This window comes from Macrosteles quadrilineatus, unplaced genomic scaffold (genome assembly GCF_028750875.1).
Source record: "Macrosteles quadrilineatus isolate MER2022 unplaced genomic scaffold, UCM_ALF_1.0 Scaffold_6__1_contigs__length_79288215, whole genome shotgun sequence".
In the NCBI taxonomy this organism is placed as follows: Eukaryota; Metazoa; Arthropoda; class Insecta; order Hemiptera; family Cicadellidae; genus Macrosteles; species Macrosteles quadrilineatus.
This window is the reverse complement of record NW_026542599.1, coordinates 57,791,768-57,805,086: the sequence shown is the minus strand read 5'-3', so window position 1 is coordinate 57,805,086 and position 13,319 is coordinate 57,791,768. Positions and strand designations below refer to the sequence as shown.

Below are 13,319 nucleotides of genomic sequence, written 5' to 3'. Positions count from 1 at the left end.
CCCTATGTCCCTCACGATTGCAATTCCAGCACGTGAGCTGGAATACCGACGCCGCCGTCTCCGAGGGTTTGGACGCCTCTTCCGCCTCCACAAGCGTCGCCCACTGCACCACGTCCTCCCACTTAGTTGGGAACCAGAACCGCGTGACCTCCCTAGGCTTGCCCTGGAGCCCGTGTAAAAATGACGCGAGCATGCGCCTCTCCGCTTCTTCCTCGACAATTTTCTGCGACGCCTCGTCCCCTGTCTGACGCACGGTAAGGGCCCCTAGCTGTCGGATTCCTTCCGAAAACTGGGCTACCGACTCCCCCCGCTTCTGTTGCGCGTTTTGCAAGTTCATGTAATTAAATTGGTCAGTATGCTTCCCTAGAAAGCGGTCCATGAACGCGCTTTCTAGTTCAGCGTACTTTAGCGAACGCGATAAGTCAAACCGTGTGGACAAAAACGTGGCTGCTGGTCCTTTCGATTTCAGAACCACAACCCGTGATTTGTCGTCTTCAGACCATTTCCCCAACAGCGCCGCTTGATTAATTTGCTGGAAAAATTCCCTTACGGAGGGCCACGTACCATCCCCCCGAAACACGTCCACCAGAGCCGCCACAGCCACATTCATCGTGTTAACTGCCGGAACGCCTTCCGTCCTCTTTTTCTCTGCTAAATACAACTTCAGCTGATCGAGCTCCCCTTTTAGGGAATTGAACGCAGTTTGTGACACGGCCATGATTTAATTTAATTTAATTTTCTATTAATTTAATTTACTTTATTTCCAACTAACAATCTTTACTTATCTTTAATACCTAGAACCACCCGCACAAAAAAAAAATGTGCTTTTTCAATACACCGACAGTGAGTGCCTAATGTAACACATAGCCGACGCACCCATGTCCCAGGTAAAATACACAAACACAATTCCACCCACTACACACGTACCCATACCAACAAAGACCCCTTTTACAAAATTCCACGATACCATTGTCACGACTCACTTTATTGAATTAATGATTAGAATTTATTAATATACCAACCCACTTTACTGAAAACAAATAATTTTATGAAACTCAATTACTATCTTATTTACTTTTACTCGTCTCACGTTCGTCTCATTAGTGTACGTCGTCCGACCGTCATTAATATATTTCTCGATTATCCTTTCAACCAGCGATTTCAATAACGCCTCACACCCTTCAAAAATAACATCCGGGTCATAGACGGGTAAATAAAATTTGGCCCTTGTTACCCAGCGTGTCACACAAGAATTTAATTAACGCCAAATGCCACTGATAAGGCTATCGCACCACTGCTGATAACAATATATGTATACTGGCCAGTTCACTACCATCCTATGAAAATGCGGCATTAATATGACATATACTAAGTGATTGTACACCTCAACAGGCACCGCTTTCCTTAATTCATCCAAAAATTATTTTATTACGTCGACGATATCGGGTTCCTCAGGCTGCCCCGGACCATCCCACATTTATGCTTACAAGGAACTACTCACTACAATAATCATAAATGAAGGCCTTATATCGAAATGTAGAATAAATCCCCCTTTGCTCGTGAGTGAATCAGTCGAGTATTTTAAGAAATGCTGATAGCTCAGAATTGGTTTATCCGCCGAAACAACACTCTGTTCTTCAAAAAGTTCTAAACCCCCAACAAGCTTTTCACACCTCACTTCGCTCGTCCCTTTTACTCTATCGTCTGTTATTGTGTACACTAAAACTTTATGCCCACACTCGGCAACCCTGGTATAGAATCTATTAAAAATTTCCTGCTTACATAACTGGTATAGCATAATGCCATGGCCCTAATAATTAATACTGTTAATTTCCATGTTAATACTGCCTCATTTAAATATGTAACAATATTATCAACCAAATACCCACATGAATGCAAAATAATATTAAACAAAAATCTATGTCTTCACAATTATCTATGGTATCTAAGTAGAAGTATCGCCTGGTTCACCTTTTTAGATTTAAGACATACTCCTCCTTAATTAAGATCTATCTTTTACACCTGACACCAATGTTGTATGTCGCTTATTTAGCCAGAAGGGCTGCTAAGCAACTGGGAGCTTGGAATAATAACTACACGGGAAGAGTATGCTAAAGAACATTATTTATTTATGGCAGCAGTAGTTTATGACATTACAATAAAGACAAAATATAATATAGATAGACGATGACAATGATTACTGACTAAAGGACTCTAACATAATTATTACTCAAACGGGATTGTTCTAGAGAGAGAGAGAGAGCTATCACGAGATAATGAGAGACTCACCTAAGACGGGCAGCATGTCACCAACACGGTACGAGTAGAATGACAACACCGGGCTAGGAGCCCCTTTTATATAAACCGCGAGTAGCGTCAGTGGCCATCCCCAACCGCAAGCCACATTGGGCCTATGAATAGATCAATTGGAAACCACGATGATTCAAAGGAAAGTTACAGAGAATAATACAATGTTTCATACAGGACCGTTAGACTATTGTAGTAAGTGTAGTTACCCTAGTCTGAATGGGGGAGGCTTAGTGAATGGCGTAGGGACTACAATGACAAGGGGGAGGTGCTTTACAACTGTGCCCGACCGAAGGGTGAACCCCAACGGGAGGTTATGAATGGACTGGGGTCCATGTTAGGGTTGTTGTGACCTACCCCAACTAGGGTAGGCACTAGGCAGATGTCAGCCTACTAGTGAATGCCCTAGGTCGCGTGCACCCTTCCCTCTGTCGTCACGGTTACAATAATCTTTATTTAAGAATTAACGTCCGTGAATAGATATTGTGGTTATAATAACATCTGTGAGGCAGATGTTCTAACGGCTTCTAAGGATTGATGTGAGATTAACATTTGTTGGGATTTCAATGCCAACAGAAGTTTGAAAACCCAGTTTGCAGGTTTCCCCTCTTTTTAAAGAAAATATAGTTCTAATTGCCCACTTCTGCAAACGGAATAGAAATAAGATCCACTTATTCTCATACCCCCCTATGTATGGGTAAGATGTGGGAAAATATAAGACCAGGCGGAAAGGAGGCCATCAGATTTAATCGAATTTGCAAAAGTGTGAATGGCAAATATTTCTAAACTGACTTTTTTTATTACGTGGTCAATATGATGGTAAAACTTAAACTTGCTGACGTCTAAAAAACAATCCGAGAAATTTAATGCAACTAATGGGGTGGACAGGATACTCATCCAGATGAATGCTAAAAGATGGGGGGAAACGATCGGAGATGCGGAAATTAAGAAGATGCGTTTTGAAGGAATTGACAGAGATAGCAGATTGTCGTCACTGAGCCAAAGCTGTTGGCTTCTGCGAATGTAAGTTAATGAACTACATCATTAGGCCTAGGAGACAAAACAGTCAAGTTTGGGTTGTAAAATGCACTAAATAAATACTGAATGTAAAAAAAAGACAGCTAAAAATACTAAACTAATTACCGGTAATCTACTCGTATCTATACAGGGTGTCCCGGAACTCTCTACCAATATTTCAGGACATTGCTCCTGGGTAAGAAACATAACTAAATATCATATTTAAACTGTCCGGAAGTCCTTAGTTACTCACACAGCCGCCATTTTGTTTTTTTCAGTTATTAATTTTTTTCTAAAGAATGGTTAAACATACGAAATGGAAACTTTGCACAAACATTAATGACAACTAAACAAAGCTACCAAAAAATTATCACGATTTTTCAAATTCATAAAACAAAATGGCGGCCATTTAAAGTTTTTGTAAAATCAATGGTTTTTGAGTTATTTAAGAAAGAAAATTTTAAATGGCCGCCATTTTGTTTTATGAATTTGAAAAATCTTCATAATTTTTTTGCAGCTTTGTCTAGTTGTCATAAATGTTTGTGCAAAGTTTCCATTTCATATGTTTAACCATTCTTTAGAAAAAAATTAATAACTGAAAAAAACAAAATGGCGGCTGTGTGAGTAACTAAGGACTTCCGGACAATTTAAATATGATATTTAGGTACGTTTCTTACCCAGGATCAATGCCCTAAAATATTGGTAGAGAGTTCCGGGACACCCTGTATATTGTACTTGATACAAAGTGTTAGAAAATGTTAAAAGTTGTTTCTTTTCTACTGGCTCAATCATGTCACATGTTATAATTCATATGGTTATTTTAATATTGTTACTCTTGTAAACAAACAAGAGTTAGCCTAGTTTGAATTTAAATAAGAAAATAAAAGCTTGTGTTACAAAAGTGGTTTTAATATTATAATTATTTATGAGAAAATCACTTATTTGATTGGCAAGTTTTTACATTTGGCGACCCTGCCAGGATTATATGATATTTAAGTCTAATATTGTATAATTTAAATTAATATGAGTGAAACTGAGAGAAAAGGACTTAGGGCAGTTTTTACCAAAAAGGCCAAGGCTATTGAAGAGCTTGTGGACAAAAATGCTGATTTGAAGATTATTTTACCAAAATATAATTCATTCAAGGAGTTTCATGAAAAATTACAGAAAGTGAATGAAAAGGTTTTAAGTAAGTTGATAGAAAATGAGAATGCTAATGAAGAGGACATTGAAAAGGAGATGACAACAGCTTCTGAATACAATGAGAAGTATCATGAGGTAACTATGTTAGTTCAAAATACTCAGCTAGCTGTTGCAGTTGATTCACATTCAAATATTAGTATACCGGCCCCTTCAAATTGTACTAAAGTAAGACTCCCAAAAATTGAGCTTAAAAGATTTGATGGAGAAATAAAAAAATTGGATTGGGTTTTGGTCTCAATTTGCTAAAATACATGATGACAATAATTTGAAAGATGAAGACAAATTTGAGTATCTTTACCAATCAATGAAACCAGATTCTCCTGCTCAAAAACTCATTGAAAGTTTTCCAGCATCTAAAGAAAACTATGCAAAAGCTGTAGATGTTTTGAAGTCCCGATATGGGAAAGACGAGTTCCTCATTGAATATTATGTAAGGGAATTGTTAACCCTAGTTCTTAAAAGAGAGGAAAATCTTTCCGTGACATATCTTTATGATAAATTGGGGGTACAGCTTAGATCTTTAGATTCATTGGGTGTAACCAAAGACAAATTTGCAGCAATAATTTTCCCTTTAGTAGAATCAGCTATCCCAGAACCTGTGTTTAAGGTCTGGGAAAGACACCGTGTTCTACACAATGCATCAACTAAAGAACCAGAAAATTGTCTTGTACAGCTTTTGAATTTCTTAAAAGTTGAAGTTGATGCAGAGGAGAGATTAAAGTTACGGATTAATAAGTTTGATCAAGATACTGTTGGTAAACAAGAATGTAAAACGACTAAATCTGTTAAGCCAAAGACAAGCTTACCTTCTGCTGCTGTTCTTGTGTCATCTTCCAAACCGGAGTCAGTTGTTAAATCCAACTGTATATTTTGTTCAAAAGGATCTCATTTGTCACATGAATGCTTTTTGTTGATCGTATTGAACGTAGACGAACGGGTTGAGATGGTAAAGAAAAAAGGAGCATGTCTAAGATGTTTAAGAAAAGGTCATTTAGCAAGTAATTGTAAGTTCCAAGTTAAGTGTATTTTCTGCAAAGGGAACCACTTAACTGTCCTATGCAAGAAAGTTCAGACTAATGATGAAAAGTCAGATGTATTCAAGAAAAAGGAGCCCGAACAGAATAGCACTAATTCTGTCACAACAACAGAAAATAATGTTACTTATTTACAGACCCTTTCAGCTCACATTTTTGGTCCGAATAACACAAAGAAAAGGGTAAGAATTCTGTGTGATTCAGGATCTCAGAAGAGTTTTGTGACTGAAGAATGTGCAAGACAACTAGGTATAAAGCCTAAAGGGAGTGTTTTGGTCCAACAAGAAGTTTTTGGAGGAAGGAAAACGAAGCCAAGACAACATGCTTATTATACCCTTGCACTGGAATCATTGAGTTCAGACTACAAAATGAGTCTAAATGTATTGGAACAGCCTATGATTTGTAGTCAAATTCCTCAACTCACTGACCAAAATCTTATTGATGCACTGAAGAAGCAAAACATTATTTTAAGTGATATTCCAACAACAACAAATACAGATCATACTAACATCGATGTGTTGATTGGAGCTGATGCCTGGTCTACTATAATCACGAACGAGTTCATGAAAATAAGCGATCATTTGGTAGCGATAAGGACCCAGCTTGGTTGGACTGTTGTTGGGTCATCACATAAGAAATCGTCCTTCGTTTCAACGATGTTTGCATCCACCTTATTTACATCTGACATAGGAAACTTTTGGGACCTTTAAACATTAGGTATTGCTGACCCCATCCAACAGCTTGATAAAGAAGAAAAGGATGCAAGAGTATTTGAACATTTCGAAAGAACAGTCAACAGGGAAATGGATGGGCGTTATGTTGTGAAGCTTCCATGGATAGATGACCATCCACCATTAGAAACGAATCATCAAGCAGCAGAAAAACGGCTACAGACAACCACACGTAAGTTACATCACATGAATTTGTATTCTGGTTATGACTTCCCACATAGCACAGAATATTTATTTGATATCAAATAAACGTTCAATATATCAAACTATGTCAAATCAAAAATTTGATATTTATTTGATATTCATTTAATGTTCAAAATGTCAAAGTCAAACAATGTCAAACTTTGAATATTTATTGTATCTTCAAAATATCAAAGTCAAATAACATCAAATTTAGAATATTATCTAAATATTCTTAATGTTAAAAATTTGATTTTCTCTTTGAAAATTTCCAAATATACTAGTTTTAAAAATTTTTAGATTTAACTTTTTAAATTTTTTAGAGTAAAGAATTAGTCCTCAGCCTACAGTTTGTAACATGGAGGTCGGAGGTCAACTATCTCAAAATAATTAATAATAGGAAGGAACACTGAACACTGTAATTTTTAATTAATTGATGATGGATTTTGACTTTTCGCGGGGGGGGGGGAGTTGTTGGAACATCTGATATTTTTCTGAATCTAGGCTTACCGTACTACACATTTCAAGAAGAGTGAATAGGAAACACAGCTTTTTTAAAAGTTTTGTTTATTAATAAAAAAGTCAAACTCTTAACGATTGGCCTTATAATTTTATTTTTACTAGTAAATTAAACCAAACGTAAATTAAAATTTTTTTAAGTGTAATAAAACTCTAAAAATATGTTAAGTATCTAGTTTGAGCTTGACTTGGCCCATTCGAAAGAAAGGAAGAGAGGAAGACTGAAGACAAGACAAAACACCAACTTAATTCTAACCTAACTCAGCAAACAAAACAAAACCAAAACATTACAATACAAAACAAATTACAAAATCCGTCGCGCGACCAGTGGTGGCCAGTTTACTCACGGTGTGGATTTATTTATTTATTAACCAACAAATTGCCCATTTTGAGGGAAAGTACACGATTTATGTAAAATGTACCTATGACAACTAACTTGTTGAGTAGGCTACACAAGTAGTGAAAATAAACTATGGAAGCAACAAGAGTATCAAGATTCAAGAACAAGACATAACCTCAAATCAGTTAACTTAAGTGTGCTGATATTGTGTTTAGTGTGTGTCACTGTTAGTTTAGAGTTGTTATTTTTGTGACTGGGTATTGGCATAACCTACACCGAACATCTTTTCACGTTTTGATCCTTGGAGTATGTAAGTATAAGTCACTATACCTAGTAACATAGACGTATTTTAGGCCTTGGCCTTACCTAGACCTAAGTTAAGCTACTGTACAAATTAAATTGGCCAACTTATCATTCCTAATGCCTTAACTTAAGTATAAATAGATAAATCTGAAACCTCAAAATAGGCAATCTATTTTAGAGGAAGTATTTTTCTGCATACTAATTAGGCCTAGGCGTAAGCTACTAAGTTAGGCGGCTTGCTTAGTTCTTACTGAACCAGTAGTTTATTTAGCTTCAAAGGGCAACTTCCGGATGAAAATAGTGTTCAATATATAGGCTAGTAAGTAGGACTAACTTACTGGTTTACAAGGCAAATGGAATACCATACTGTGTTGTAATACCTTGTTAGGCTAATTTTGAAATATTACTAAGTTATGTGGGTTATATTTTACGTCAGTCACTAACTTAAGTTTATGTAAATTCACCATCAAGAATAAGTTAACTTAATTTAGGCTAGCCTAGGCCTAACATATTCTACCTCAACCAGGTTACAATTTACCGGTATTATAAAAGAAATAGCCTAGCCTATTTGAAATCCATTTTCCTTTTAAACTGAATTGGGGTACACTTCCGTATCTGTTGTCAAAAACAACTGAATGAACATAGGCTATAACGATCGATATTTTCATTCGGTTGTTTTTGACAACAGATACGAAAGTCTACCCCTGTATTGTCTCTTAGTCTATTTTAGTTGTTGTCTGCTTCCTTTACCAACCAATGATTAGGCCTAACTAATCTTGATACATATTTAGGCCAGAGAAAGGTATGCATGAATTTAACTAAAAGTAGTTTTCTCTCCATTGTTTCAGTTGATAACTCTGCAGCTTTGGTGGAAGTTATTATTTGGTAGCAGTGAATAATTTGCAGCTACGGTACCAATTCTCCCGAGTGACAAAGTGGCTGTCTAGCAGCCTGTAGGCTGGGAAGGAGGAATAAATTTTTCTTTTGCAATCTGCATCTGAAGCCAGCTATCTTGCGTAAGTTTTTTTTTTTTTATTTACAATCAGACATTAATAATAGGTAGACATACATATATTTCAATTAGGTTTTCTCAAAGTTAAAATAAAGTTTCAATCTTAGGTGTTTTTATTTTAATTTTTCTGTTTGATTCGCCATGACTGTGTATGTCTTTTTTGCCATAACGGGTACAGTTCCGCAGAGAACCTGCGATATATTATCGGATGAATAACATTATATATCAATAATTATCCGATTCAATACATCGTTCCCTATGTTTTTTCACTATGTAAACATCAAATTGAGTTATGATTTGCAGATTTGGTGAATTGGTTTTGCAATATTAATATAAAATCAGATATATATACCGTCCGATAATATATCGCAGGTTCTCTTAGGAACTGTAGATAAGTTAGGCTCTACCACCAAAACACAACCTAATTCATGATAGGTACCTATTGGGTAATAACGTAGCCTAAGGTTCATCACACAGTTAAGAGAGTTTCTCTTTTTTGTGACCCACTTATACAGGGTGATTTGTACTCAGTGTGACAAAATTTTTTTGATGTAAGTACAAAGTAAATGAAGTGTGATGATGCATATTAAATGTTCCAAGTCTCAAAATTAGCGTCCAAAAAAATTATTTTATGTTTTTCAAAAATAACCATGCTTTTAAACTTAATACAGCGATTTCTCAATTACCTGTATATGGATTTGAGTAGATAACGTAATTTTCGTGTTCTACATTAAATTTTGAACAAGAATAATGGAAAATGACGGAGGATCAGTTCTAAAAACTCCATTGTAAATAGATTCGAAGATAAAAATTAAGATATTTGATAAACATTTTAAAAACAATGGTCTATTGCATTTTTCACACCCTGTATACAAGAAAGTGTCGGAATATGTTAATAACTGCGCCATTTTATAAGCTTTCCAACCATATGCTACACTATTGAGGCTTAGATATTTTTTTGTTTGTTTTAGTGGTTTGAATACCAGAAAACAGGGAACTTTTTTACTGTTTTTACTGTTCAAGCTGAAGCAAAAATACAACTTTTGCTTAATACATGCCGACTTTCTATGTTTTAAATGTTAAAGACACCATGCTTTGTAGTATTCAAACCATTAAAGCGTACATAAGCAGACATAAACCTCAATAGTGTAGCATATCGTTGGAAAGCTTATAAAATGGCGCAGTTTTTAACATATTCCGACACTTTCTTGTATACAGGGTGTGAACAATGCAATAGACCATTGTTTTTAAAATTTTTATCAAACATCTTAATTTTTATCTTTGAATCTATTTACAATGGAGTTTTTACAACTGATCCTCCGTCATTTTCTATTATTCTTGTTCAAAAATTTAATGAAGAACACGAAAATTACATTATCTACTCAAATCCATATACAGGTAATTGAGAAATCGCTGTATTAAGTTTAAAAACATGGTTATTTTTGAAAAACATAAAATAATTTTTTGGGAAGCTAATTTTTAGACTTGGAACATTTGATATGCATCATCACACTTCATTTACTTTGTACTTACACCAAAAAAATTTTGTCACACTGAGTACAAATCACCCTGTATAGGAAGTCTTTGATTTACACTATATAAATATTCCGGCAGTGCTAACTTGTGTAAAAGAAAACTGTATTAGTTGAATTTTTTTAAACGCACACATAGGCCTATACACACACCAAACTACATCCGACCGTTGCACTCATTTCAGTCAGTGCTCACCCCAATATTTGTCCGTTCAAGTGACTGAGGATTACTTTTACCACTACCTAGGTCAAAATTTTCAATTTTCAGATTTAGATTTAGCTTTAACAAGGCTACTCAAAAGAAGCAAATGCCATCAAAATATAAAATAGATTTCACTAACAATTTAATATGTCTACCTAGTTGTAGGCTATCCTGGGTGTTGATCAGGAAAATTAAAATATATACAAATTCTAGTGCTAATACTAATCTCTTTTATACAGAGGCAGAACCGGTACGCAAGAACACTAGGATCGTGGTGTAATGGAAATATATGTTGTTGCTACTATAATCAAGAATTGGCTTCGCCCAGCAAAGTTTAGGATTGATTCAAGGTAAATTTATTGAGTTATTTATAATTTAGGTTAAAGAAAAGATTGCTTATCTAATTACCTAATATAGAACTTAAATTTTATTATAATTAACAGATTAGGCCGACATCTAACTACTGTGATGTTTTCTTTTCAAATTGTGAATTTTCAGTGACAGGCTATGCAAATGAGCAAAACTTAATCTGGGGTTTTATCCATCTCTTTTTTCTTTATTGTCAAGAACTCAATGCCTTATCGACAAATTTAATTATAAAGTACAGGTATAGTAAAAAAATAGGTCTTAAAAATGCCTAACGAAGGGGTCTCCAACCTACAGCCTGTGGGCTACATCCGGCCCTCGTGCAGTTTTATTCCAGCCAGCAGAAAGCCAGCATACGTTTTTGAAAATTATTATTTTTTATAGCAAACACCAATTATATTCTCCCACGATTGCGTAAACACGTGTAGTCAGGTGGTCTCAGCTATATCAGATCATCTCCCGTGATCTCGCCAAGACTCACGAGCATATTATACTGCAGTCTCGACGGTGCTGTGATTGTCTTTTGCAATCCCAGCAACACCCTTCATTGTTGACCGTGATTTCCTTGAGGTGTAAAAAGAGAACTTTGTCAATGAATGCAGGCTCAGCCATGGTATATTTATTTACCTCGCGGCTCATACCATAATTAAGAGCAATTAACTGTCTCTTCCCCATTCAACAAAATTTGTGTACAATACCCTGTCTCCAAGTTGGCAGGTTAACGTATTTAAATAGGAACATAGTAAATGTCTCTCACTTGCTAATTTTTTCTCAATAGGCCTAGGGGAATATTAGTAGTAGTCAAGTAGCGGCAGATTAATTTAAATATATATATTTTTAATTGATCCTAATTGGCAGAACTACAAATTGAAATCTTAAACTAGCTGACATTTTAAGTGTCAAATTTTATAGCCTATTCTCACTAAAAAATCATTGAACTTTTTGTCAAAGATTTAGCTTAGAATGTGATTACTTCTTAATTGCACATCTTTCGTTAGAATTAGAGGCATTTATAATTTTATTTTATGAACAGAACTATATTTTAGATTATTAAAAAAGGAAACTATGTAGTTTATTTGTTTATGGATAGTTTTTGATAAAATTTGGCAAACTTATTTACTTTATCCTATATACTATTGACGTATGCTCAAAAAAACTTTTTACCTTCTCCATGGCTGCAAACCTAACCTTGTTAAATCTAATCTTCATTCAATTTTTATCTTGTATATTTTTTTATATTATCAGCAAGTTAGGTTAGCTTATGACAGTTTAATTTTATAATAGAATGCTCTCATTTTGTCCGTAGTAAACCTTAATTCAATTTTTTCACAATCAGCAAGTTTGGTTAATTTGGTTAGGTTACGACATTTTAATTTTATAATAGAATGCTCTCATTTCGTCCGTATCACAAAAAGCCTTTACCTTGTGACAAACGACAACTACAATCGCATCGATAGTAGATGATGTTGTGATTCGATAGAGTAGCGAACAATTAACGTTAGTTGCTAAATCGGTGGCGTTTTTAGACAAAAAAGTGCTCACCGAGGAAAAAGGGTTGGAGACCCCTTGTCTAACATATTATATTTTATCTATAGCTGTCTTAGAAAATAACTCTGTTGAACCTCATTTACAGGAACAATAGAAAACTCAAGAAGGCCATTTGGGAGATGAAGAAGACCAGAATTATTTTTTTTGTAAATTGTACATATCTTTTTTTATATTTGTGTTAAATAATAAATTTTTAATTAAACTTATTTTATCATTCAAACAAAGTTTTTTCTTTAAAATGTTTTCCTTGAATGCAATTTTGTTTTAAACAAATATGTTTTGTGATACTTTTGTTAATGTTTTGTCAAATAAGAAATATATATATATATATTTACATTTTTGGGTCACCCAAGAACTTTAACAAACTACCTATAACTTCAGAATAATAAGTCAAATCAAGGTAAGAACAGTAAAGAAGTCTGAACTGATATTATTTTAATCGCCATGAAATTTGAAATGTGAAAAAATGCAACCTAATTCTTCTAAACATATTTTACCAATAAATGTATGAGACATTTATCTGATATTCAATTTAATATTTATTTAATGTCAAATTAAGTGAGGTTGAACCTAAATTGACCATTTATTTGATATCAAATGAATGTTCGCGAATATTAATTTAATATTCGAATGTCAAAAATGTTATATCAATATTTATCACCATCATATTTAAAATGTGAATGTAAATTCAATCATATTCTCTTTATTATATTTTACCAATAAATTTATGAATGTCAAATTTGATATTTATTTTATATTCAATTTGAATATTTATTTGATGTAAAATTGAGTGACGTTTGAACCTAAATTGAACGTTTATTTGATATCAAACGAATGTTCGTGAATATCAATTTGATATTCAAATGTCAAAAATTTGATAGCTATTTGATATCAAATAAATATTCGGTGCTATGTGGGTTAGTTTTTGATGAGTGGTTGGAGAAAGAAATAATAGAAAAAGTAGATGTTGATAAATCTTTATCATCACAAAATGTACATTATTTACCTCATCGTCCGGTCATAAA

General features: G+C 34.4%; 1 long non-coding RNA gene across 2 annotated transcripts; it reads left to right on the top strand.

Annotated features, from left to right (window-relative positions):
- Positions 1-7,277: 7,277 nt before the first annotated feature.
- Positions 7,278-12,451, top strand: LOC128996730 (uncharacterized). Of its 2 annotated transcripts, XR_008491058.1 has the most exons (4): positions 7,278-7,641; positions 8,483-8,650; positions 10,620-10,730; positions 12,380-12,451. It is a non-coding gene; the product is annotated as an uncharacterized LOC128996730 (long non-coding RNA). The 2 variants fall into 2 exon arrangements; XR_008491057.1 differs by lacking the exon at positions 10,620-10,730 and having other exon boundaries at positions 12,380-12,448.
- The last annotated feature ends 868 nt before the right edge of the window (positions 12,452-13,319 follow it).